At 40.8% G+C, this 26,752-nt stretch overlaps 1 long non-coding RNA gene across 1 annotated transcript; it reads left to right on the top strand.

The window, feature by feature from the left end:
- The first annotated feature begins 24,476 nt into the window (after nucleotides 1-24,476).
- On the top strand, nucleotides 24,477-25,090 carry LOC126095066 (uncharacterized). Its single transcript, XR_007521905.1, has 3 exons — nucleotides 24,477-24,558; nucleotides 24,651-24,726; nucleotides 24,892-25,090. It is a non-coding gene; the product is annotated as an uncharacterized LOC126095066 (long non-coding RNA).
- Nucleotides 25,091-26,752: the final 1,662 nt, after the last annotated feature.

Genomic DNA, 26,752 nt, shown 5'->3' with positions numbered 1-26,752 from the left:
CTACAACTTAAATCATTCTGTGGAATTTGTGGCTACTACCGGAAGTTTGTCAGCAATCAAGCTTTAAATGCACCATGTTTGAACAACTTGTTGAAGAAGAACGCCATTTGAGTATGGAACAAGTATTCTCAGGAAGCAGTCGACAACATCAAGAAACAGATGTGCAATAGTAAAATGTTATACAGACCTGATCTTATAGAGCCATTTTGCATTATGACCGAAAGCAGTGACTACGGACTGGGAGCTCATTTGTTCCAAGAAAAGATTGTAGGTGGTGTGATGGAGCATAGATCAATAGCTTTTGCCAGTAGAACTTCACAAAAACATGAGGAGTCATATACCGTCACCGAAAAAGAATTGTTAGCAGTCTATTGGGCTTTCACCAAGTTCAAGAATAACTTATTAGGACATCAAGTAGTAGTATACATATACAAGTAGTATCTATATACAAGAGTGTGCTTTCCATCACAGCAGGATAACCAGGTGGGCGCTATTCCTCCAGCAGTTCAACTATACAGGAAAGTATATAAAAGGTGAAAAAAATCTAATTGCTGATGCTCTATCAAGATGGCCAATGGAAGGAGAAGATGAAAACAGTGATGAGTGTGAAAGGGAATTTCAGATTATATATCTAAAAGTGGTGAAAGATGAGAATGAAATCAGGAAAATTTGTAATGACATCCGTAGATATCAGAACCATGATTCCAACTGGAAGTTAGTTAAAAGTTATCCAGGTAAGAGAGGATATGAGAAAGTAGAGCAGTATTATAAAGTGCACAAGGGTATACATTTTACAAGATACAGTGAAGACAGTGATGCTTGGAGACTGTGCTGACCAGAGCAGTATATTGAAGTATCGATAAAATATGTACATGAGAGTTTCGGACATTGTGGGACACTGAAATGTATCCATAAGATCCAAGAAAATATGTACTTTTACAACATTGCCAGGAGAGTGAGGAAGCAATTATCTACATGTGACAGGTGCCAGAGGGTAAAAGTTAGTAATCAAACCTGCAAAGGATATATGCAAAACATCTTGCCAAAAGAACAACAACTACTTGTAGCAGTTGATCTTTATGGATCATTGCCTGAGGCTAAAGGAGGATTTTGTTACATATTTGTCATGGTGAATCTTTTTACAAAATTCATTAAACTCTATGTGTTGAAGAAGGCAACAAGTAAGAACATCATTTTGAAAATTAGAAGAGACTATTTCACAAAGATAGGAAAACCGAAGAGCATACTTTCTGATAGTGGAGCACAATTTACTTCTAAACTTTAGAAAACATTTGTTGAGGCTAAGAACATAAACTATATTCTGATATCTGCTTACCACCCATCAAGCAATCCGGCTGTTTGTTACATGCGAGAAATAGGGAGATTATTTAGAATTTATTGCAACAAAAATCATGTAAGTTGGATATAGTATGTAGACAGCTTTGAAGATATAGTGAACAGCTTACAACATTCATCTAGTGGGTTCTGCCCATATGAAATAATGTACTACAAGAAACCACCGAATCTGATCAATGAATTAATTGAATTCCCAGCATGTAAGGCTATGAGTCCACAGGAAAGAGAAGAAATAGTCAAGAAAGTAATGGAACAACAAAGGAAATAGAGGAAAAACAAACATGATAAGAAGTTGAAACTTACAAATTTTAAAATTGATGATCTGGTCCTTGTGAAAACACATGAAAAATCCAAGGCTATAAGTAATGAATTAAAGAAATTCTTTGACATATATATTGGCCCATTCAAAATTCAGTCTATGCTGCACCCAAATGCATACAGGAAAGTTTATCCAAAGTCTGGAAGGTTATTTGGTTTACGTAACATAATTGAACTGAAACCCTATAAGCAAGTGTCAAACACCAAGAAAAAAATAAGAAAATGTAAAAAGCCCTCAGGAAGACACATCTTTGTGTCAAGTGCATGGCGAGCACGAGGTCTCTGAGCTATGTATCATTCTATTTTTCTTCTTTTCGTTTTCGTATGCTACATCTTATACTCATCTATAAACCTGCAATGAAGTTATCTCTTACTGAAAATACTATCCATTCTCTGTAATATAAGTTTTCTGTATGTAATATGACTAGTGAGTGATGTTATTTGAGGAATAATTTGAAAATATAACTGTGTACTAAATTTGACTTTCCTACAATAGTGATCGACCAATTATTGTAGTTATACTCTGTAGAGCACGTATTTGATTTGTGGGTGCTTCTTTGAGATTTACAGAAACAGAGGGGTTGCAGACACAAGATGGACAGTGCAAAAGACTGATGATTGTGAGCTGCCAATTCCTTAAGATGTGTAATGTGAACCAGTGACTAGAGTGACATCTACGAAAAGAAAACTTTTTTGATTTTTGTAATTTAGTAGCCAATCATACAAGTAATGCTTGTAAGAGGGGCTGGGGGGGGGGGGTAATAACGATACAGCCTTCCCCAAGATCTAATGAAGAGACTGATACCACCTTTTTTGTATGCATCCGGGTGGCTGTTGGACAAGTCACTGCTTCCTAGGGACTTGTATGTGTGTCTTTATATATATCATTCTGTCCAGTTTGTTAAAACACTTCATACTCATGGTGAAAGCATATAGAATGTTCTGGAAGGACGTAATTATCATGATTGTCAGGGGATTGTTGTCATTAACAAAATTATTTACAGGTGCTGAGTTAGATGTTTAATCAAGAAATTGAAGTGTTAAATATCTGGTGGCAAATATTAAGAGGCTGTGGAAATGTTGGCATAAGTGGCTGGCACCTCTAATTACCTTAATTGCAGCTGATTGGTGGTTTGACACAGGGAACATCATTACCTTGATAAACTGCTTAAAAGTTATTAACAAGCAGTGTATTTTCATTTGTTATCTATTTTTATGTCTTCCTCTGTAGTCAATATCTTTTGTAATTACATTTCTAATTATCTCTCCAATTGTTTACATCACACAACTTTTTGATTTTCAGAAGTTTAGGCCTTATTTGTAAATTTTACGTACGTAGTTGGATAAAGCACAAGATTTGTACTGTCATTTACTGTTGGTGAACAAATCTAAACTGTAATTAATTACATAACTAAAATAATACGAGAGTCATTATTTTAATTAAAGTTCAGATTGATTTTTTATATTTAAAACTACAGATAATACTAAAAAAATTATGTAATACGATATTGTATTTTATATCTTATTCGGCTGTAACATCAGTTTCTTTATGTTTTGTAAATTTTAATTGTAACATCAAAAATTGTGCAAAATTAATAATGGGTTATTTTGAAATTTATTGTTAAAATTCTATATAAAGCAATGCAGTGAGGCTGCAAGAGGGTTAGTTGTTGAGTTGTTGATTTTTCAGTCAGTCAGTCAAAGAGATCTGTTAAGTATGTCAGTCAATGTTTTTGTTAACGTGATGAGTATGCAGTTCAGTTGTCAATAAATTTTGTGAACTCCAGGCAATAGAAAGGTAAGTTAAATGTAATGATCTTAGATCTTAGTGGAAAGTTATAACCACCATCGCCGCCGAGAATATTATGGGCGCAAACAAACCTCACCAACAAGGCCCACAACTGATGTATTGCAGTTGGTCAATAAACGTGTTATTCTGTCATCAGGAGCCATCAACTGACACACCCCCTACCATCCTCTTCCTCACACCCAGCAGAGAACCCACGTTCAAATCCGGCAGTGGGCAGTGGAGTCCAGTGCCTGTAATATGGCTCATTTAGCCTACTATCAGATGCGAGCATTTGCATTATAAAATGACCTTCATGTGCTCAACTTCCTTTCATGTTGAGTCACAATTGGTGTGGTGTCTGCACCATGGACCACGTGAAGATTTCCAGACCAACCGTGTCTCCCTCGATGGTGCAACGCATTTCAGAGCTGCACCCACTCACATGTGGAACACACACATGTATGATGGGGGAAGACATTGCTTTCTCCTGCATGCGTCATGGTGCAAATTTCAATGTTGAATGCATGGTGCTTCACACTTAGGGTTCAAATTGTGAAACTTTCAGAAATGTGGCATGAAGGAAACAAGGCAATGACCTATCTATGAGAACAAATTCAACGCTTTTGAGATTGGGCAAAGCAGGTGTGTATAGCCTTGGAACAGGAGCATCGGAAATTACAACAGTTACATGAAGCAGCTGCCATGTAGACTGAAAATCTGCCATACCCCATCCCTTGCCCAAGCCAAACTGGGCTGTTGATACTGAAGGATTTTCCAGCACTGACTAACTCAGTGCTCACAATGGAGAGGCATTGCGATCAAAACTATGCCAGGGCTGCCAGTAGTTTGTAGACCTTGTCAGGAAACTGGAGGATGTGTGGAGATTTCAGAATTTTGAACTCTCATACCCTGTCCTAATGTATCTGATTTTACCAGTAACTTGAAGGGCGCACAGTTTTTTACTGTTCTTGACTGCAGTAAGGCTTTTAACAGTTTTCTACAGCCCCCAAAGACAAAATGAAGACTGCTATTACTATATCTTTTGGGTTACTTGAACACAATGTTATGGCCTTTCGACTGCATAACATGGCCCAAACATGACAATGTGTCTTGCACGAAGTTCTACAGGATTCCCCATTTGATCTTTGGTATGTCGATGACATAGTAATTCTTCCTGCTTCATATGAGGACCATCTGAAACATTTATAATCTGTGGTCAGAAGACTGGAGGACTACGGAATCACGATTAATGCTGCCAAGTGTATTTTCATGAAGAAAGGGGTTCCTTTCTCCGGCACTTCACGTATGCCTGATAAGGTTTCCGATATTCAAAACATGCCTCACTCTGAGACTTTTAAAGGTCTCTGCCCTTGATGCTGAGGGAATTACATTAAGAAATGAGACACTTAAAGTAGTAAAGGAGTTTTGCTATTTGGAGAGCAAAATAACTGATGATGGTCGAAGTAGAGAAGATATAAAATGTAGACTAGCAATGACAAAGAAAGCGTTTCTGAAGAAGAGAAATTTGTTAACATCGAGTATAGATTTAAGTGTCAGGAGGTCGTTTCTGAAAGTTTGTATGGAGTGTAGCCATGTATGGAAGTGAAACATGTACGATAAATAGTTTGGATAAGAAGAGAATAGAAGCTTTTGAAATGTGGTGCTACAGAAGAATGCTGAAGATTAGATGGGTAGATCACATAACTAATGAGGAGGTATTGAATAGAATTGGGGAGAAGAGAAGTTTGTGGCACAACTTGATAACAAGAAGCGACTGGTTGGTAGGACGTCTTCTGACGCATCAGGGGATCACAAATTTAGCATTGGAGGGCAGTGTGGAGGGTAAAAATCGTAGAGGGAGACCAAGAGATGAATACACTAAGCAGATTCAGAAGGATGTAGGTTGCGGTAAGTACTGGGAGATGAAGAAGCTTGCACAGGATAGAGTAGCATGGAGAGCTGAATCAAACCAGTCTCAGGACTGAAGACCACAACAACAACAGCCCTTTCTTAGGCATGTTACATTATTTTTGCAAACACCTTCCGATGCTGGATGAAGTGCAAGAGCTTCTTAATAGCCTCTCAGAAGGAATGAACACTTGTTGTTGTTGTTGTTGTTGTGGTCTTCAGTCCTGAGACTGGTTTGATGCAGCTCTCCATGCTACTCTATCCTGTGCAAGCTTCTTCATCTCCCAGTACCTACTGCAACCTACATCCTTCTGAATCTGCTTAGTGTATTCATCTCTTGGTCTCCCCCTACGATTATTACCCTCCACGCTGCCCTCCAATACTAAATTGGTGATCCCTTGATGCCTCAGAACATGTCCTACCAACCGATCCCTTCTTCTGGTCAAGTTGTGCCACAAACTTCTCTTCTCCCCAATCCTATTCAATACTTCCTCATCAGTTATGTGATCTACCCATCTAATCTTCAGCATTCATCTGTAGCACCACATTTCGAAAGCTTCTATTCTCTTCTTGTCCAAACTATTTACCGTCCATGTTTCACTTCCATACATGGCTACACTCCATACAAATACTTTCAGAAATGACTTCCTGACACTTAAATCTATACTCGATGTTAACAAATTTCTCTTCTTCAGAAACGCTTTCCTTGCCATTGCCAGTCTACATTTTATATCCTCTCTACTTCGACCATCATTGGTTATTTTACTCCCTAAATAGCAAAACTCCTTTACTACTTTAAGTGTCTCATTTCCTAATCTAATACCCTCAACATCACCCGACTTAATTCGACTACATTCCATTATCCTCGTTTTGCTTTTGTTGATGTTCATCTTATATCCTCCCTTCAAGACACCATCCATTCCGTTCAACTGCTCTTCCAAGTCCTTTGCTGTCTCTGACAGAATTACAATGTCATCGGCGAACCTCAAAGTTTTTATTTCTTCTCCATGGATTTTAATACCTACTCCGAATTTTTCTTTTGTTTCCTTTACTGCTTGATCAATATACAGATTGAATAATATCGGGGAGAGGCTACAACCCTGTCTTACTCCCTTCCCAACCACTGCTTCCCTTTCATGTCCCTCGACTCTTATAACTGCCATCTGGTTTCTGTACAAATTGTAAATAGCCTTTCGCTCCCTGTATTTTACCCCTGCCACCTTTAGAATTTGAAAGAGAGTATTCCAGTCAACATTGTCAAAAGCTTTCTCTAAGTCTACAAATGCTAGAAACGTAGGTTTGCCTTTCCTTAATCTTTTTTCTAAGATAAGTCGTAAGGTCAGTATTGCCTCACGTGTTCCAGTATTTCTACGGAATCCAAACTGATCTTCCCCGAGGTCGGCTTCTACAAGTTTTTCCATTCGTCTGTAAAGAATTCGTGTTAGTATTTTGCAGCTGTGGCTTATTAAACTGATTGTTTGGTAATTTTCACATCTGTCAACACCTGCTTTCTTTGGGATTGGAATTATTATATTCTTCTTGAAGTCTGAGGGTATTTCGCCTGTTTCATACATCTTGCTCACCAGATGGTAGAGTTTTGTCAGGACTGGCTCTCCCAAGGCCGTCAGTAGTTCCAATGGAATGTTGTCTACTCCGGGGGCCTTGTTTCGACTCAGGTCTTTCAGTGCTCTGTCAAACTCTTCACGCAGTATCGTATCTCCCATTTCATCTTCATCTACATCCTCTTCCATTTCCATAATATTGTCCTCAAGTACATCGCCCTTGTATAGACCCTCTATATACTCCATCCACCTTTCTGCTTTCCCTTCTTTGCTTAGAACTGGGTTTCCATCTGAGCTCTTGATATTCATACAAGTGGTTCTCTTATCTCCAAAGGTCTCTTTAATTTTCCTGTAGGCAGTATCTATCTTACCCCTAGTGAGATAAGCCTCTACATCCTTACATTTGTCCTCTAGCCAACCCTGCTTAGCCATTTTGCACTTCCTGTTGATCTCATTTTTGAGACGTTTGTATTCCTTTTTACCTGCTTCATTTACTGCATTTTTATATTTTCTCCTTTCATCAATTAAATTCAGTATTTCTTCTGTTACCCAAGGATTTCTACTAGCCCTCGTCTTTTTACCTACTTGATCATCTGCTGCCTTCACTACTTCATCCCTCAAAGCTACCCATTCCTCTTCTACTGTATTTCTTTCCCCCATTCCTGTCAATTGTTCCCTTATGCTCTCCCTGAAACTCTGTACAGCCTCTGGTTCTTTTAGTTTATCCAGGTCCCATCTCCTTAAATTCCCACTTTTTTGCAGTTTCTTCAGTTTTAATCTACAGGTCATAATCAATAGATTGTGGTCAGAGTTCACATCTGCCCCTGGAAATGTCTTACAATTTAAAACCTGGTTCCTAAATCTCTGTCTTACCATTATATAATCTATCTGATACCTTTTAGTATCTCCAGGGTTCTTCCATGTATACAACCTTCTATCATGATTCTTAAACCAAGTGTTAGCTATGATTAAGTTATGCTCTGTGCAAAATTCTACCAGGCGGCTTCCTCTTTCATTTCTTAGCCCCAATCCATATTCTCCTACTACGTTTCCTTCTCTCCCTTTTCCTACACTCGAATTCCAGTCACCCATGACTATTAAATTTTCGTCTCCGTTCACTATCTGAATAATTTCTTTTATTTCATCATACATTTCTTCAATTTCTTCATCATCTGCAGAGCTAGTTGGCATATAAACTTGTACTACTGTAGTAGGTGTGGGCTTCGTATCTATCTTGGCCACAATACTGCGTTCACTATGCCGTTTGTAGTAGCTTACCCGCATTCCTATTTTCCTATTCATTATTAAACCTACTCCTGCATTACCCCTATTTGACTTTGTGTTTATAACCCTGTAGTCACCTGACCAGAAGTCTTGTTCCTCCTGCCATCAAACTTCACTAATTCCCACTATATCTAACTTTAACCTATCCATTTCCCTTTTTAAATTTTCTAACCTACCTGCCCGATTAAGGGATCTGACATTCCATGCTCCGATCCGTAGAACGCCAGTTTTCTTTCTCCGGATAACGACATCCTCTTGAGTAGTCCCCGCCCGGAGATCCGAATGGGGGACTATTTTACCTCCGGAATATTTTACCCAAGAGGATGCCATCATCATTTAACCATACAGTAAAGCTGCATGCCCTCGGGAAAACTTACGGCCGTAGTTTCCCCTTGCTTTCAGCCGTTCGCAGTACCAGCACAGCAAGGCCGTTTTGGTTATTGTTACAAGGCCAGATCAGTCAATCATCCAGACTGTTGCCCTTGCAACTACTGAAAAGGCTGCTGCCCTCTTCAGGAACCACACGTTTGTCTGGCCTCTCAACAGATATCCCTCCATTGTGGTTGTACCTACGGTACGGCTATCTGTATCGCTGAGGCACGCAAGCCTCCCCACCAACGGCAAGGTCCATGGTTCATGGGGGGGAATGAACACTTATGGCAACAGAAAGATTTCTTGGAATGATAGGGGCTGTTAAAACTTTTGGAGTTTGGAAATAGAACTTGCTCAAGGTTCTTTGCTGTCTCACCTCATTGCTTACGGTCCCATAGTTCATTTTGTTGACGCTAGTCAAGTTGCTGTGGATGCTATATTGCAACAACATACCTCTCAAGCATGGTAAACTCTGGCTTTCTTTTCTATAAATTTGTCAAAACAGCAACAGTTTTGGAGTGTTTTTGATAGGGAGCTGATAGCATTTTTATTGCTATAAAATATTTCCATTCTTGCCTTGAAGGTCAGACTTTTACTATATATACTGACCTCAGACCATTGACATCCATTTTCAAAAATGTCACACAGCTAAATTCTCTATGAAAGGTTCATCAGGCCGATTTCATAGCTCAGTCTTCTACAGAAGTTCAGCATATTTTTGAACAGGACAATGTGATGGAACAGTGTTTGTCTTGCAGCTGTGCAGTGATTACAATCATTGGCTGGGTCAAAATGGCTGCAGATTAGGATACAGACATACTCCTCCAATATCAGCTGCATCTAGAAACTATGGGCTTATATCTGAAATTCCTACCTCTGGATGGTTCCACAAGTGGTATTTGGTGTCATACTTCTGTATGAAAAATACATCCATTTGTCCCTGAAAAGTCCCGTTGAATTATTTTTAATTCATTGCACTTTTTGGCTCACCCAGCAGTAAGAGCTACTGTGTGTTAAATTACAGACGAAGTTGTATGGCCTGGGATATGGAAATGTTGCTGCAGTTGGGTGAGAGAATGCATCAAATGCCAGACATGCAAAATTAGTAGACATATGGATGCTCCTATTGCTGATTTTCCCACCCCTTCGACATTGCTGGCCCCTCCTCCATATGAAGGATACCGATTTTGCTCACCAGCCAGAGGCTGTACCTGTTCAGGATATTTCTGTAATATCTGTTGCTCACATTTTGGTTTGTTCATGGTTTGCACATTTTGGTATCCCACAGTTTATTATGTCAGTAAGGGATGCCAATTTAAATGTCAGTTATTCGCCGAACTGTTACACATTTATGGTTGCAAGCACATCCGTACTATGATCTACCGTTCTTCCAGTAGTGGGATAGTAGAGTGTATGCACCAGACCTTAAAGACAGCATTGGCATCCCATCCATAATCTTGGGTTTTGGCATTTCCTTTAGTTTTATTGGGATTGCATACTAGTATTAAGGACCACATGCAATGTTGCCCTGCACAGCTGGTTTATGATGAATCAATAAATGTACCTGTTGATTTTTTTCACCATCTAAACTTCTTTGCAATCTGGGGAATTTATTGATTTTTTTTTTAAGTAGCGACAAAAGCTTATGCAAATTCAGGTTCCCAGAAACCCTATTAGAAACAGGACCAAACCTGTTGTTGTACATAAGGACCTGAAAGGGTGCCACCAAATTTGGTTATTTGTTGATGCTGTCAAACCTCCCCTTATCCCTCAATATTTTATGGTCGACCGAAATGATAAATTAGTTGTGGTCTGAGTTGATCACTCAAAGCCAGCCTATTGTGATAGCATTTTTGGTACTGTTCCCATGTCAAACAAGGACAACAATAGTGGACTTCAAACAAAAGACTACCTCACATTATTCAAACTCATTCAAATAGAAATCAATATCCAGAGGTACCAGACTACCTTGTTTTACTAAGATTTCTTGAAACTTATTATTTCCATTCTGTTCCTACTTTGATTGTTAGACAATCTACAGCTCTCCCAAAAATGGGAGAGGGGGTGTTGGCTACTGTGGTAGAAGTTGTTTGAATCAAGTTATGAACATAGAACAGAATGTGATAGCAATGCCTAAGGCTGAGTACTTTGGGATACTGTTTTGTGATGAATGCTTATTATATGTGCTCTGAGGAAAATATATAATAAATAAAGGAAAGTTCAGTATATTTAATAGTGTTTATACAGTTGTATTATATAGTATACCTAAAATATATAACCAAAGGTTGATCATAAACTTTTATAGTCATGGGCAATCTCTGCCTGATGTACTGTTGTAGTCTCTCTTTGCTTCTTGTTATCATTCTCTTTGTTACCTACATGTCCTTGAGTTGTGGCGCTGAAATTAATTAAAGGTGTTCATATCAGCAAGTGTGTGTAAAAGAGACATTGATATACTGCGCCCTATATAGTTGAATATACTGCACCCTAAATAGTTGAATATAAATTGTTCGTGAATTTATCCAGCAAAAGAAATAATATCTGTTGCCATGGCACAAACCATTTGTGGTGAGTGTTGGCCATGGTAAAGCATAATCATAGGTTTTGTATTGTCCTCTAGGCTGACTTCTTTGACTTGTCTCTCTTCTCTTACGTTTTGCACCTTGCTTGGTAAAGTTTTGTGTTGTATTGCATTCTCATGTTGTATAAATCTACTCAAATCATTATGTAGTTGACTGTTACTAGTGTAGTCTACATCACTACCATATGTAATATCCACATTGGTGACTCTGGACTCTGGACTGTGTTCAACAGTCATTTTATGTCTGCGAAAATTTTTTGATCCACACTGTTGTTTACTACACATATGGACCTTCTGCCATTACCAACACACTTCCAAGTGCTTCCACAAGGCATTTCACATTGAGATTGTGAGAACCCAGTGCAACATTCAGTGCAAACAATTGTTAAATTGGAACATGAACTTGTGCCCATCGTTTCACCATATCCACATGGCCTACCCGACAATTACTCCATAACAACCTGGTTTTGACATCTCACATTTCACATCTCTGCCTAGACTGGATTCATATGTACATGCTCTGATGCCTAAACCTCTGCCTTGTGTGTGTTTCGGACCTCACCTTACACACAGTGGGCTCCAGCGTGCATTTCTCCCCAGAACAGACTTTTGCGGCCTGGATCCCACAAACTGTTCTGCATCACATACTGTGCTTGAGGTAACCTATACTCTGCACATGCCTCCCATTACCACGGCTGTGTACGCAACACCTGGTGCCAATGTTTCTGTACACCACCCCCACAGCACTGGAGCCTCGGGAATCGCACCACGCATTCCATTTGGCGCTCTCTGCTTTTATCCCACTTGCACTTGATGATAACAATCGCCTCAATCACACCAGTTGACTGCTCTGGTTCTGTGCCTGTTTCATGGCTGGCATGTTGTTACCACCAAACTGAGACCCCAGGCACTGCCATCCCATGCCATGCCTGCTGCCCCCCTCAAAGAGACCTACACCATGACGGCCCATGGTGACAACCTACTGGACAACATCCTGCAGTCAACAAGATTTCGCCTCTCAGCACCAGCCCAACTACCTCCCATGTCAGCCTGCTTGCTCACACTATTTGCTCAGGGGAGAATTGCTGAAGTTGCCTCCACTCTCAATAGATGACCCACGTACTTGGTTTGCTGTTGGCGAGAATTTATTCAAGTTCTATGGTACATTTGACAAAGATTTTTGCATTGTGTACCTAATCACACACCTCCATGACCACACAGACTTAATTAGTGACTTGGTACTGTTTCCCCCTCTCAACATAAATACTATGTCACAAAGAAAATGATTGAGCACCTTTCCCATGCCCCATCGGAAGTGCTTCATCAAATTGTACATGAAGAGTCTCTGGATGATCGGACTTCTTCACAGCTGCGGTGCCATCTTTGCCCTTGTTGATGCTGCCCTTTTGCTGGATCTGGCTGTCTGGACCGTCTGGCTCTTTAAACTTCCATCTGAATTGCAGCTTCATCTGCTATCACCCGTCACAACCTCTAGATTCCAGATCGCACCTCGCCAACCTAGCTACCAAGCTTACACCTTACTTAGACACCATCAGCTGGTCCATAATGTCAACGACATCAAGAAACAAGAAGCAAACGTCTCCACTCCTGCCCATCCCCCCCACCCCTCCCCTGCTGGAAGAGGACATGGAAGAGTGTGTCAGCAGCCCTCACGCAACACGCAGCCACCTAGCAGGAACCAGCGTGCACTGCCTGCACTCTCTCCAAGAGCTGCCAAACTACCATCTGGCCGAGTGCTTAGCCACCCCATTCCCCCACTCTACCAATGGACGGTACATGTGTAGTGGCCTACATTCCACACTCGGTGTACCCGCTGTGCCGGTTTCACTCCATGTTCAGTGATGCTGCATGTAATTGCTGTCCACCTTGTGCAAACCCAAACTCGATGTGAAGTCCAGTTTAGGTGTGCTGGACCGAATGACTTCCCCTTGATGCCTATAGATGCAACAGACTGGCGTCTGTCACAATAACCACTGGCAGCTGCCTCTTCATACTGGAAAGTTCACTGGCTAAAATTTTTTTATCAACACATGTACTGAGACCAGTGTGATAACTCCTGCACTAGCTCTGGCAAAAATGACACCTACTAAATTAACATTATGTGCACGAATAATTCTATTATTAAAGGCCTCGGTGCAGCTGAACTTTCAGTACAATTTGCTCCAGGACTCATTTTTAAGTGGACTTCCCAAGTGTCAGCCATTGACGAACCTGTCCTAGACATGGAATTTTACAACATTTCAGCTTTTCCCCGAATATGTGCGAAGCTGCCTTGCTGCATCTTGCTTCAGGAACTTTAATTACAGGCTTGTTTGGCACTTCCTCCAGCCCTCCCTCTGTCGAGGATTCACTCACGCACTCTTTGGTCTAGTGCTCATCTTTAACGGTTCGCCTTATGACACTGCTTGCTCACTTTACCACCGAGTGAGCTGCAACCGACACTCTCCACAAGCACAACATCCTTCAGCAATGGACTGGCATGGCATCTGAGGAATTTATACAGGCAACTGGCTACTGCAACAATTGTCATCTACACAACGATGTCATGACTCCAATGTGCCAGTATCAGCTGCTTTAACTACTCATTTCAGTAACACTACACCTTCTGCTACCAACTTACAGTGCTTTCCCTCTGCACAAGTCAACCATAATGTTCCCCTCATGGTGTCAGATGACTCTCGCCTATAACGCATTACAACAAAACTTATCATTAAATCAATATCACCGAGGGACCTCCTGTTCATTCAAAGCCCATCGGCTCATCAAAAAAACTCTGCCAGGTGAAATCCATTAGCTCCTTAGTTCAGACATTGTTCACTGATCAGTTAAACTGGTTTTCTCCCATACAACTCACGCAAAAGAAAGCCGGTTTGGCCAGGCTCCATGGCGATTATAGGGCTCTTAAACGCTCGAACCATTATGGGCAGCTAACCGATTCCACACATACAAGACTTCGCACAGCTGCTTATTGGCGTGCAGGTATTTAGTGTTTTGGATTGATGCAAATCCTATCACCATCTACATCTATCCCCAGGCCTCTGAAACATGTTACTTCAGGGACACTCCCCAGGCCCTGTGAAGTTGGCAGTATAACTGAAAAACAAGTGAGGAACGCGAGGCATTGCATCTTCTGAACCAATAACACAATAGCAGCACCGCAACAGAAGCTGGTTCCTGCGTCCATACTCCCACGTTGCCAGCTTCCGTTTAAACATTGTGTGTTAGTGTGTGACTGCCTGCTTTTGTGTTGTGTTACCACCTCGACTACAGTTTTTGTTTATGAAACAATGTCACCAAAACGACGTCGTTCACCAGGCGACAATCCATGTGTCGTGGAGTGCCATTTCTCTTGATGATGACGATGACGATGAAGACAACGGTTTTGGCACCGATTCCGATGATAGTGATGGAGAACTTGATGGAATTGCGCCTCTGAAATTGTAAATTGGTGAATGTAAATGTATACAGAATTTATTCTTTCTCTCTGCAAGCGAGTAGACTATGCACGTTTTGCTTTATTTCTTTCTACGAGTGTGGATAGCGTGTTCTTTGGTATGCTTAGGTTTACATTCTTATACAACGTTTTATGTGCAGCTATTATGGTAACAATTTGCAATGGCTTTTCATGGATATTGTCATTAATTTCGGGTGTTCCTATTTCACAGTTTCATATACTATCAAATGATTTGCCTCCGTCGTCGTTCTCTCCATTGTTAGAAAAACGTACTTTGTTGTACTTACATATAAACGTTGATTGTAGCTTACAATTACAAAATGTACTTCAAAGCTTGGGGCATGTGCTGTGGCAGCTATTGAAACCTCGCAATCGCAGTATAGCCAACTACAGGCGAACTGTCAAGTGACATGTTTCACTGGGCCAGGTATACATATACACAGATACTCTGCAAGCCACCATGTGGTGCGTGTCAGAGGGTATCCTGTACCACAACCTGTCATTATCTTTCCTGTTCCACTCGCAACTAGAGCCCTAATTTCTCTATCATCATGGTCCTTATGAGCAATGAATGTTGGCAGCAGTAGAATAGTTTGGCAGTCAGTTTCAAACGCCGCTTCTCTAAATTTTATCAATAGTGTTTCTCGAAAAGAACGTCGCCTTCCCTTCACAGATTCCCATTGGAGTTCCTGAAGTATCTCCGTAGCACCTGCTGTTTGAACCTACTGGTAACAAACCTAGCAGCCCGCCACTGAATTGCTTCAATGTCTTCCTTCAGTCCGACTTGGTACTGATCCCAAACACTTGAGCAGAACTCAAGAATAGATCACACCAGGGTCTTATATGCGGTTTCCTTTGCAGGTGAACCACTTTTTCCTTAAATTCTCCCAATAAACCGAAGTCAACCATTCGCCTTCCCTACCACATGCTCATTCTACCTCAAATCGCTTTGAAACATTATGCCCAGATATTTAAACGACTCGATAGTGTCAAGCAGGACACTAGTAATAATGTGTCTGAGAATTACAGGTATGATCTTCTTACTCATCCGCATTAACTTACATTATTTCACATTTAGGGCTAGCTGTCATTCATCACATAAACTGAAAATGTTGTCTAAGTTGCCTTGTATCTTCCTACTGTCATTCAACTTCAGCACCTTACCAGACACCACAGCATCATCCGCAAACAACTGTAGATTGCTGCTTCCCTGTCAGCCAAATCATTTATGCACACAGAGAACAACAGTGGTCCTATCACACTTCCCTGTGGCACTCCTGATGATACCCTTGTCTTTGATGAGTACTCACTGTCGAAGACAACATACTGAGTTCTATCATTTAAGAAGTCTTTGAGCCACTCACATATCTGTGAACTTATTCCATGTGCTCGTACGTTCGTTTAACAGCCTGCAATGGGAGACCATGTCAAATGCTTTCCAGAAATCTAGAAATATTGAATCTACCTGTTGAATCTACCTGTTGCCCTTCATCCATAGTTCTCAGAAAAGGGCAAGCTGAGTATCACATGAGCAATGTTTTCTCAAACCATGCTGATTCGTGCACATAAGCTTCTCAGTCTCAAGAAGGTTTATTTTATTCGAACTGAGAATATGTTCTAGGATTCTGCAGCAAACAGAAGTTAGGGATATTGACCTGTGTTTTGCAGGTCCGTTCTTTTATCTTTCTTATATACTGGAGTCACCTGCGCTTTTTTCCAGTCACTTGGGGCTTTGCGCTGGATGAGAGATTCACAATAAATGTAAGCTAGGTAAGGGACCAATACCATTTGTAAAATCGAATTGGGATTCCATCTCGACCTGGTGATTTATTTACATCCAAATCTACGCCAGATTACTTGTCGTCCATACGAGAGTCTCTCCGATGGCCAAACTACCGTATGTCTGTATAAATCTAGTGTGAACAATTTCATGAACATGAAATTTAAAGCTTTGCTTTCTTTTTGCTATCTTCAGCTGCCACACCAGACTGGTCAACAAGGGATTGAATGGAAGCCTTAGACATGCTTAGCGATTTTACATATGACCAAAATTTTCTCGGTTTCACTGCCAGATCTTTTGCTAAGGTGTGACAGTGGTACTAGCATGCTTTGTGCATAGATCTTTTCACAGACGCACAAATCTCTACAAACCTTCTTTCATTTATGCATTCCCTTTTGAAACGAGAGTGCAACAGCCTCTGCTTTCTCAACATTCGCCGAATTTTTTTATTAAACCATGGTGGGTCTTTTCCATCCTTTATCCACTTACTATAGTTCAATTCTTTTATCTTGGCAGCTCGTGCATGCATGGGAGATAGCTGCGTTGCCAGTTGCACACAACGCACGCGCCAAGAGAAGCAGCGCCATAGTATAGTATAGTTCGCAAGCTTACGTTTAGGGGGGGAGCGCGCAGTTCATGAAGTAAAGCCACCACGGCCGCAATAACCCTTTCGCTGCTACAGAGACGTGCTCCCCGCATTCCGCGCTGTGCGCGATTTTGTCACTGCACTGCTCGCCTGTGCTGACACATGGTGTTCCGACTGCTTTGACACTCTTATCATTCGATTCCACAAAAACTATTTGGCCCAAAAATTAGATTTTTACACATCTTCTTGACTGATACCTTCCCCCCCATAAATGACTTAATTTTGTTTTGATGTTCAACGCAGTTATTATGCAGCATTAAATATAGTAAATCATTGCACGAAATTTTGAAGAGTTTGCAGTGGTAAAAGTCCATAGAGTACCTATACTTTCCGTATGATCGATTTCACTTGCCACAATGTTGAGAATGAAATGTGGACAAGATACCTAAATTTCGTATAAAATTTACTGTATAACAATATCTCATTTAATTTAAGTACCACATAGGTGTCGTATGTAATATTGAGAAATATTTCGTCTTTCGCGACTGTAACAAAAGTTTTATTTACACCGGGCACGTTTGGCTTTATTTTAAAGCACTTCCATCAATCAAAAGGAAGTAGACAAAATACATTAAACAAAACTGTGGACTTCCAAAAACATTAGGGCTTGAATATACCGTCTATCAGTGAAGTGCTCTGTGCTATGTCAAATATAATTTTTGTGTGTGGCACACACAAACAGCATTTATTTGCTAAAACACTATCAGCCGACACAAACATTGAATATTGTGTTACCGCAGCACAAAACTACGAAAGGTGACTTGGCAATGGAGGAGACAAAATACTGTCCACTGCAGATGCTTCAAAAGAGAGAAACGCGTCTGGTCTAAATAAGTCGCTTATTACAATTGCAGAAGAGGAATATATTTCAATACCAATGGTAAAACTGCGACTGTGGAACAAAAACAAGAAAGAGAACATGAGTACCATTGTGTATGTGCCATACCTTTCATTGATGGAAGTGCTTTAAAATAAAGCCAAACGCTCCCGGTGTAAATAAAACTTTTGTTCCAGTCGCGAAAGATGGAATATTTCTTATTATTACATACGACACTTATGTGGTACTTAAATTAAATTAGATATTGTTGTACAGTAAATTTTATATGAAATTTAGGTATCTTGTCCACATTTCATTCTCAACATTGTGGTAACTAAAATCGACCATACGGAAAGTATACGCTATGGACTTTTACCTCTGCAAACTCTTCAAAATTTCGTGCAATGGTTTACTACATTTAATGCTGCACAATAACTGGGTTGAACATCGAAACAAAATTAAGTCATTTATGGGGGGAAGGTAACAGTCAAGAAGATGTCTAAAAATCAAATTTTTGGGCCAAATATTTTTTGTGAAATCGAATGATAAGTGTGTCAAAGCAGTCGGAACACCATGTGTCTGCACAGACGAGCAGTGCAGTGATGACAAAATCGCGCACAGCGCGGAATGCGGGGAGCACGTGTCTGCAGCAGCGGAAGGGTTAATGAAGAGACAAAGCACTAGAAATTTCAAAAAATTGCATTCAAACGAATAAAATCCGTGAAGTAAGACACTTCGATATTGTTTTTAAATAAAGAAAATATTAACCACCACACAATGTTTGAACTCTTCACATTTCACTTATTAACCCAACACCTTAACCGTTACGCCAACGCAGCCCGTCCTACAATGTTTTTCCATGAGGACTCTAACAGGTCACACAAAATACTGACAAACACTGTTGGTATGACTATGAATTACTTACACTTCGTCGAAGTACAATAGGAAATATACAATTACCGCTGTTTTTTATTGCGAAAAAGCAGTTCGTGAGATTGATACCAACATTTTTCCTTGCTATCGCCTGAATTAGGAGTCTTATTGCTTGTTTGGTTTAATTAATTAATAGAATATGAAGCAATTGGGCTAAAACTGAAGACACTCGTCCGTGCTCTGCTCTGCAGTCGAGATCTGGCAACGTCGTTCTCTGTTCATTGGCTGACTGTGTTTTGTGACGTCAGATGCGCAGAACGAACCTAAACTCGGCCGCCAACATAAATGACGCACACTTTAGTCACATGACGCTCCAGACCACGATTTACAGTTTACTTAAACTTTGCCCATAATTCCTCTACATCCACCTTACTGGAACTAAGCGACGCCAATTCACTGTCTGTGTGAGATATTAGTAACTGCCCTGTCTAGCAGAAACAGTCTCTTAGCCTTCTTTACTGATTCATTAACTTTCATAATCATAGTTGCTAAAATGACATCATGGTCGCTATTCTTCGTTTCTGTTCTGACATTGTCGATAAGGTCCAGCCTGTTTGTAGCTACAAGGTCTAAGATATTTCCAGTGCATGTGGGCTGCCGAACTAGCTGTTCAAGACAATTTTCAGAAAACGTGCTCCGAAGTGTTTCGCATGACTGTCTGTCTGTACCTACTGCAATGAGTCCATAGACATCTCAGTCTATACTCGGCACATTAAAGTCGCCTCCAACCACTATTGCATGATCTGGTTATTTACGCGCTACTAACCATAGACTTTCTTTGAATGGCTCTCGAACAGTCACAGCAGAATTGGCAGGCTGGTAAAAACATCCAACAATTAACTTGGTTGCACCTATACTTGTTATACGCGACAAGATGACTTCACTATCACACTCAACTTTGTCCTCAATAGAGAGAATATTTTTGTCAACTGCAATGACACTCTCCCTCCTATGCCCTCTGACATGTCGTTCTGATATACGTTCCACGACTTGCTAAATATCTCAAGAGCTTTCCACGTCGGGTTCCTAGAATAACTCGAGTGCGAGAATTTTCCTAGACGGCAGTAAATTTGGGAACTTTTACTACGAGTATTTCGACAGTTTACTGACATACCGATGGCCCCAGTGGACAATACAAACACCGCCGCGATTGTACCCTTTGGCCTCGCTGAATACTGCTGTATGCCGTATGGCCTAAAAAAACGCTGCCCAGACCTGACAATGTTTTGTTGACTCCTTGCTTTTTAACATGCCATATGCATATGCCTACGTAGATGACATACTCATTCCCTCCTCATCTGAGGCTGAGCATGAATTAAATCTTGCTCATTTTCTACATAATAACTGTGTCGAGATAAACCATGAGAAATCTTAACTGTGCAGAGGAGATGTCACTTTCCTCAGCCATGCAATTTTGGCGGACAGAATCCGTTTACCTCCTTCTGAGTCGATTTCATTAAACTCCTTCCTCTTCCCCTCGACTATCGTGAGTTGCACCAGTTTCCCTGAATTATCAACTTTTACAGACGTCTCATTCCTCGTGCTGCCTCCCTCCAGCCCTGCCTCATTGATGCCCTTAAAGGCAAAATCACTTCTGGCGCCTGGAAGGTTCCCTGGATGGAAGAGATGAACTGAAGTCAGCTCTTTCCCGTGCTGTCACTGTGCCCCATACCATGTCAGATCCGTGTATTTCCATTACGAGCAATGCAGATGATTCATCAATAGGTGAAGTGTTACAGCAACACTTGGGTGATAAACAGAGCCGTTGAATTTTTTTTTCCATAAACTGACAGCCTCTCAGCACAAATGGTCCACATTTGTCTGTGAATTGCTGGCAGTATACGAAGTGGTATGATACTTTTGTGATAACGTCGAGGGTCGCGAGTCCAGCATCTACCAGATTTCAGTCCTCTAGCAGATGCTATTCAAAACCCAAGCATGGATGTATCTGCACAATGCCTATGCCACATAGACCTCATCTGTCAATACTCCGCCAGTGTTTAAAATATACGGGATGCAGGTAATGTCATCTTACATGAACTCTATAATCCTCTCCCATCAATATGGGTGAGCTTGCCAACCTACAAGCAAATGACCAGGAGTTGTCGCAAACGCCTCAAGATTCAGACTGCACTCTAACACTTGAGCAATGCCTCCTCTGGGCTATACAATGCCTATCTCCTGTGACACTTCCACAGGTACACTCCACCCAGTAGACATGCCTAGTCATACCTCGGAACATTTAGCATACCGAAGGACAGATTACAACACATCCATATCGACATCATCGTTCCTCTCTTCCAGTCAAACAGCTTCCATTACATCCTGTCTATTATTGATCATACGATACAATGGGTTGAAGCCATCCCAGTTTCTGATATCATGGCTGAAACTGTAGCTTTTGTCTTTTTCAATCCCTGGATTGCTCGATTTGGTTGTCCTTCCTCTACTACCATGGATCAGGACCACCAATTTGAGTCAACATTGTTCTCCCGCCTGTGCGAGCTCTGTGTGATGTAGGAATTCCATATGACAACATATTATGCCCAGAATAACGGCTTAGTGGAGAGGTGGCATCGTGCACTGAAGGTGGCACTTACGTATCACACTGGTTCTTGGTCCTCTGCACTCCCATGGTCCCACTCAGAGTGTGCACAGATGACCTCCAGGCCTGATTAGCAGAGGCCTTATATGGCGAAGCCCATGTCCTACCCACTCAGTTTGTCGAACCAATGCCCATTCTAACCACAGATGAACTTCCAGAACTGGTTCAACGAGTGCCTGAATGCATTTCTAAAATACATAACCTCCCCTCCAAGGACTCACACCTTTCCTCGCTTATTCCTGCATGAAGACCTCGCACATTGTAACTACATTATGCTATATGATGACTCAGTCAGAGCCACACTCCAGCTTCCCTACTCTCGCCCGTTCAGCAGTGGACAGAACACCTTCGACATTCTATTTAATGGGAAGAAGCAAATAGTGTCTGTCTCAAACCGGCCTGGGGTTTAGCTGATCCCTCCCGCTCCCACCACAAAGTATGGATGACAGTTCTGATTCTACAGTTGTCCATGCCCAGGACAAGGTTACCATTTCTCTTCCTAGTGATTTCTCTAGCTATCCTTCTCTCCCTGAGTGCAGTGTCTCTTCCTCTGCATGTGACTCGATTTCTTTACAAAAGTCAGTATTCCATGCAAAGTCTAAGGTCATAACATCGATGACCTATCTGTGTGCAATGGCACCATCTTCATCTTCAACATTCCTTCAACCCCACCACAGGACACATCACTGCACTTCGATATCACCCCTTTCGCCATGTTCGATGGCCCTGACGATGCTCACAGCGACTCTCCATTAGCTTCTGTTTCAGGTAATGACATCCTTTCAATCTACATTCCTCTCCACCCTCTGTCCACCTCTCTCCCCTTGACTGTCGAGGATCAACTGTATTCCTGCGCGGGATGCCACTTATGTTCTTCCTGGTGGCTTTGAGACTTTGTTGTCGACACTATTTCCATCTCTGCACTTATCCCATACTCTGGAGGGGAAAGGGATGTCTCTGTGGCGGGCGTGGACGACGACAAAGCATACGCATTGGTTTTGTATTCTCCTCTACACAGACATTTTCTCATGTTAAATAAATGTACTCAAATCATTATGTGGTTGACTGTTATTAGTGCAGTGTACACTGCTACCATATGTAATATCCACTCATTTAAACTGTAATTTTAAAGGAGCAGAAATCAAAATTAATATTCTACTTTTTATGTAAGTGCCTTCCATAAGTGAGGAGGACACATGGAAAAAACTGATGGCACAACCTTTCCCTTAATATGGACTGACGAAGCTGATGCTCTGTTTACACTCACTTACCGAAAATGCTGAGAACATATTTCTTTCTTTCATCAGTTCCCAGTCACAGTATTAACCCAGAGAGCTTTGTAAGTTGTATTTATTTCTTTCATCAGTTTCCAGTCACAGTATTAACCCAGAGAGCTTTGTAAGTTGGACTGATAGAAAAACTGAAGTCAAATGTCAGATACATAAACATTACAATAAGATTAAACAGTTCATCTTAAATTCATACATATAAAAGAAAATGTCACTTGAACAAGTCCACTTATGAAAGAAGTGTAATTTCTTTACACTTCAGGCTACGACCACAAGGAGTACTACACCCAAGAGTGACGAATGATGGAATCTTTGATCAAACAACTTTCAGGCCAGTTCACATTGTCTGGCTGATGGCAAGTTTGCGAAATTGTATGAAACATACATCTACATCGATACTCTGCAAATCACATTTAAGTGCCTGGTAGAGGGTTCATTGAACCACCTTCACAATTCGCTATTATTCCAATCTCGTATAGCGCACGTAAGTAATGAACGCGTATATCTTTCCATACGCGCTCTGATTTCCCTTATTTTGTCTTGGTGATTGTTCCTCCCTATGTACGTCGGTGTCAACAAAATATTTTCGTATTCGGAGGAGCAAGTTGGTGATTGGAATTTCGTGAGAAGATTCCATCGCAACGAAAAACTCCTTTCTTTTAATGATGTCCAGCCCAAATCCTTTATCATTTCGGTGACACTCTCTCCCATATTTTGCTGCCTTTCTTTGAACTTTATCGATGTACTCCATCAATCATATCTGGTAAGTATCCATCACTGTGCAGCAGTATTCTAAAAGAGGACGGACAAGCCTGGTGTAGGCAGTCTCCTTAGTAGGTCTGTTACATTTTCTAAAGCCCGTATTACACGATGCGCGAAAGCGTACGCCTATGCAACAGCGCCCCTAGCGTGCATACCTGTAACTACATACTGGATCACGTCCTTCGACCATAGTATCTATGGTCGAAGATCACGTCCGACCTATTACACCGTCCACGCGGGATATACATGCGCAGCAGCAGACGACGATATTCGCGAGCAGCAGACGATACGCGCGCGGGAAGAAAACATAAGTGTGTGCTGTCTTGTAAAGTCGTCTGTTCTACTGCGAGCAACTCAGGAACGAGTGTATGATACACTGGATACTTTCAAATTATTTCTGTGAGCTCAAGGTTCGTATTTAATAAGTAATTGTTTTCTCTTACGTAGGTTACAACTGTTCTGAATTACAGACTCACTATATTTATGTTACGACACTTGATTACACTGGTATATGTATATCGAAATTTACATTTATACAGCATATTACACATGGAAGATCCACTTGTTTTTGAGGCTATTGCCCTGGCAGTGGCAGTAAATCTTCAGATTAGGACAGAACGGCGACGAAAACGAAAAGCCAGGCGTTGTTGGGTTCGACCCTGGCTGAAAAGAAGGGACGAAGGCAGGGGGACATATTCACTTTTAATGAAAGAACTGAGGCCCGAAGATCCGCAAGAATTTCGGAACTTCGTTAGGATGGACATGGTCTGTTTCGAGAAGCTGCTGTCTATGGTAGAAGATAGAATCAAAAAGTGTGACAGTCATGAGGGAGGCTATCTCACCTTCTCGAAGGTAAGAATTGTATGTTTATACGTTTTGTGGTCATACCAACCAAGATGTTCATTTCGTTACATGCCCTGTTACGTTGCAGGCTGGCAGTAACATTACGGTTCCTGGCGACTGGGGAATCTTTTAAAAGAGTCTGGCTTTCAGCCACAGAATTGCACAGCCTACCATTTCAAAAGTTATTGTGGATGTATGCACTGCAATTTGCGAAACTTTAAAGGACCAATACTTAAAGGTACATTTGTGTTATTTTTTCGAGTTTGGAAGATATATATGTGTGTATTTATATGTGCCATTCAGACAGTAATTAAGTATATAACATTACAGGCACCATCAACAGAAGAAGAGTGGAATAAAATTGCCAAAGAATTTGATGAACTGTGGCAGTTCCCAAACTGCATTGGTAAGCCACAGAATTAAGTTACATAATATGGAGAAAATCTGACAATAATGAAATGTATTTAAAATGTTTTTAATGAAGTATATCAGACTCAGCTTAAGCAGTTTTTTATCTCCCACACTGCAAGTCTATGTACTGCTATATAAAACTACTTACTTTTATTTTCAGGTGCAATGGATGGGAAACACATAGCATTTGCCCCACCATGAACTGCTGGCTCAACATACTTCAATTATAAAAAGTTCCACAGTGTTGTTTTACTAGCTATTGTGGACGCTAGGTACCGATTCTCTTTGATTGACATTGGGTGCAATGGAAGAGTGAGTGATGGTGGGGTGTATGCAAACAGCCTGATAAGCAGTGCACTTCGGGAAAACTGGTTGAAGGTACCACAGCAAAAATCTCTTCCTGGCACAAACATTGAAGTGCCATATGTGATTCTTGCTGATGATGCCTTTCACCTGGAGCCATATATCATGAAACCCTATAGAGACTGCCAGAACCAGAAGTCCAAACAGATTTTTAACTACAGATTGTCAAGAGGAAGGCGAGTAGTGGAAAACACTTTCGGAATTCTGGCCAACCACTTCAGAGTTCTTCTCAGTACAATGCGACTACCTGTTGAGAAAGTGGAATTAATTGTTCAGACTTTATGCATACTGCACAACTACTTGATTGAAGAGGCAGGCACCACATATGTGACAGCTGCTGATACAGAAAACACAGACTTGTGCACCATAAACAATGGTTCCTGGCGAGGAGAGAAATCTCTCTCTAGCATACCCCAGCAGAGTGGAAATCGCACGTCACTGTGTGCCAGGGAAGTGCATGAAAAATTTTGTGAATTCTTTAGTACAACAGGTTATGTTTCATGGCAGTGGGAAGCCATTAAGAAGTACAACTTTTAACAGTAATAATGTACAAAAGGCAATCTTTTATTTAAAAATGACTCAACAATGTAATGCAATGCCTTAACTTTAAAATCAGTTACAGATTTCTTTATGTATGCCATCCATGATACATTTGATGACATTCAATTTCACGTCAGCCTTAATTGCTGGATTTTTAAATTTCTTCAGTTCAGCAGCAACATACTGTCCAAACTTGTCATCTTCATTACTGCCACTAATTGAAACTCTAATGTCTCTTAAGACTGACAATGTTGAGGTGGCTAATTCATCCTCAGTGTCCTTCCTACGCCTCTTTCTGGCTGAAGCATAAGGCTGCTCACTTAGAGGTGATGGTGTTGACACAGGTGTACTTCCGTCTGACAATTCCACAGTAAATATGTCTTGAGAGTACTGGAAATAGAAAACTGATATAGATATTGTAATACGTATGTAGCGCAATACTAACATTAAAGTGGTTATGTAAACTACAGTGGTCTGTTTAAAGTTCTTTGTGTAAAATATAAGTAATGTAAGTAACCTGTATGAAAGTGAAGTACTATTTTGTTGGAGCAAATATATACAATACAATCAAAGTGTTACATTCTTTTGGTCAAGAGAGCTTCATGGCTAATGAACTGTCATTGACATACATGAGAATACTGTTTATGCACTTACATTGCTGTTGTCATCTTCAATATATCCATCATTTACTATGGTCTCTTCAGTACTGTGGTCACCTCAGTATTCTGAAATAGTTGATGTGTTATTCACTTGTTGCATTACTATTTACAACTTTTATTTAAATGTAGGTAAATACTTACACAAGGGTCATTGACAGTGGTCGTGCTAGATGGATTTGATGAGAGTGACTGTGGTATCTGAAATATTAAAGGCCCATGTTAGTCTATAGCAGATCGTGAACCTCTCATAACACTGAAAAATACGAATACCCATGGTAGTATTAAATCATAATTTGTTTTCCAAAATATCATTCACTAATATAAGCATATATACTACTTGAGCTGGAATATCCATCTACAACCTGAAATCAGAATAAGCTGTCTTACAGAAAGCAGAATTCCTACAAAGGAAGGCAACAAAATGTTTGTACTTACCATAAGGCTTGGGATATTTGTCAC

The sequence above is a fragment of the Schistocerca cancellata genome, chromosome 8, assembly GCF_023864275.1.
Source record: "Schistocerca cancellata isolate TAMUIC-IGC-003103 chromosome 8, iqSchCanc2.1, whole genome shotgun sequence".
In the NCBI taxonomy this organism is placed as follows: Eukaryota; Metazoa; Arthropoda; class Insecta; order Orthoptera; family Acrididae; genus Schistocerca; species Schistocerca cancellata.
Note: the sequence above shows the minus strand (reverse complement) of the source record. Positions and strands in the feature narration are given on the sequence as shown.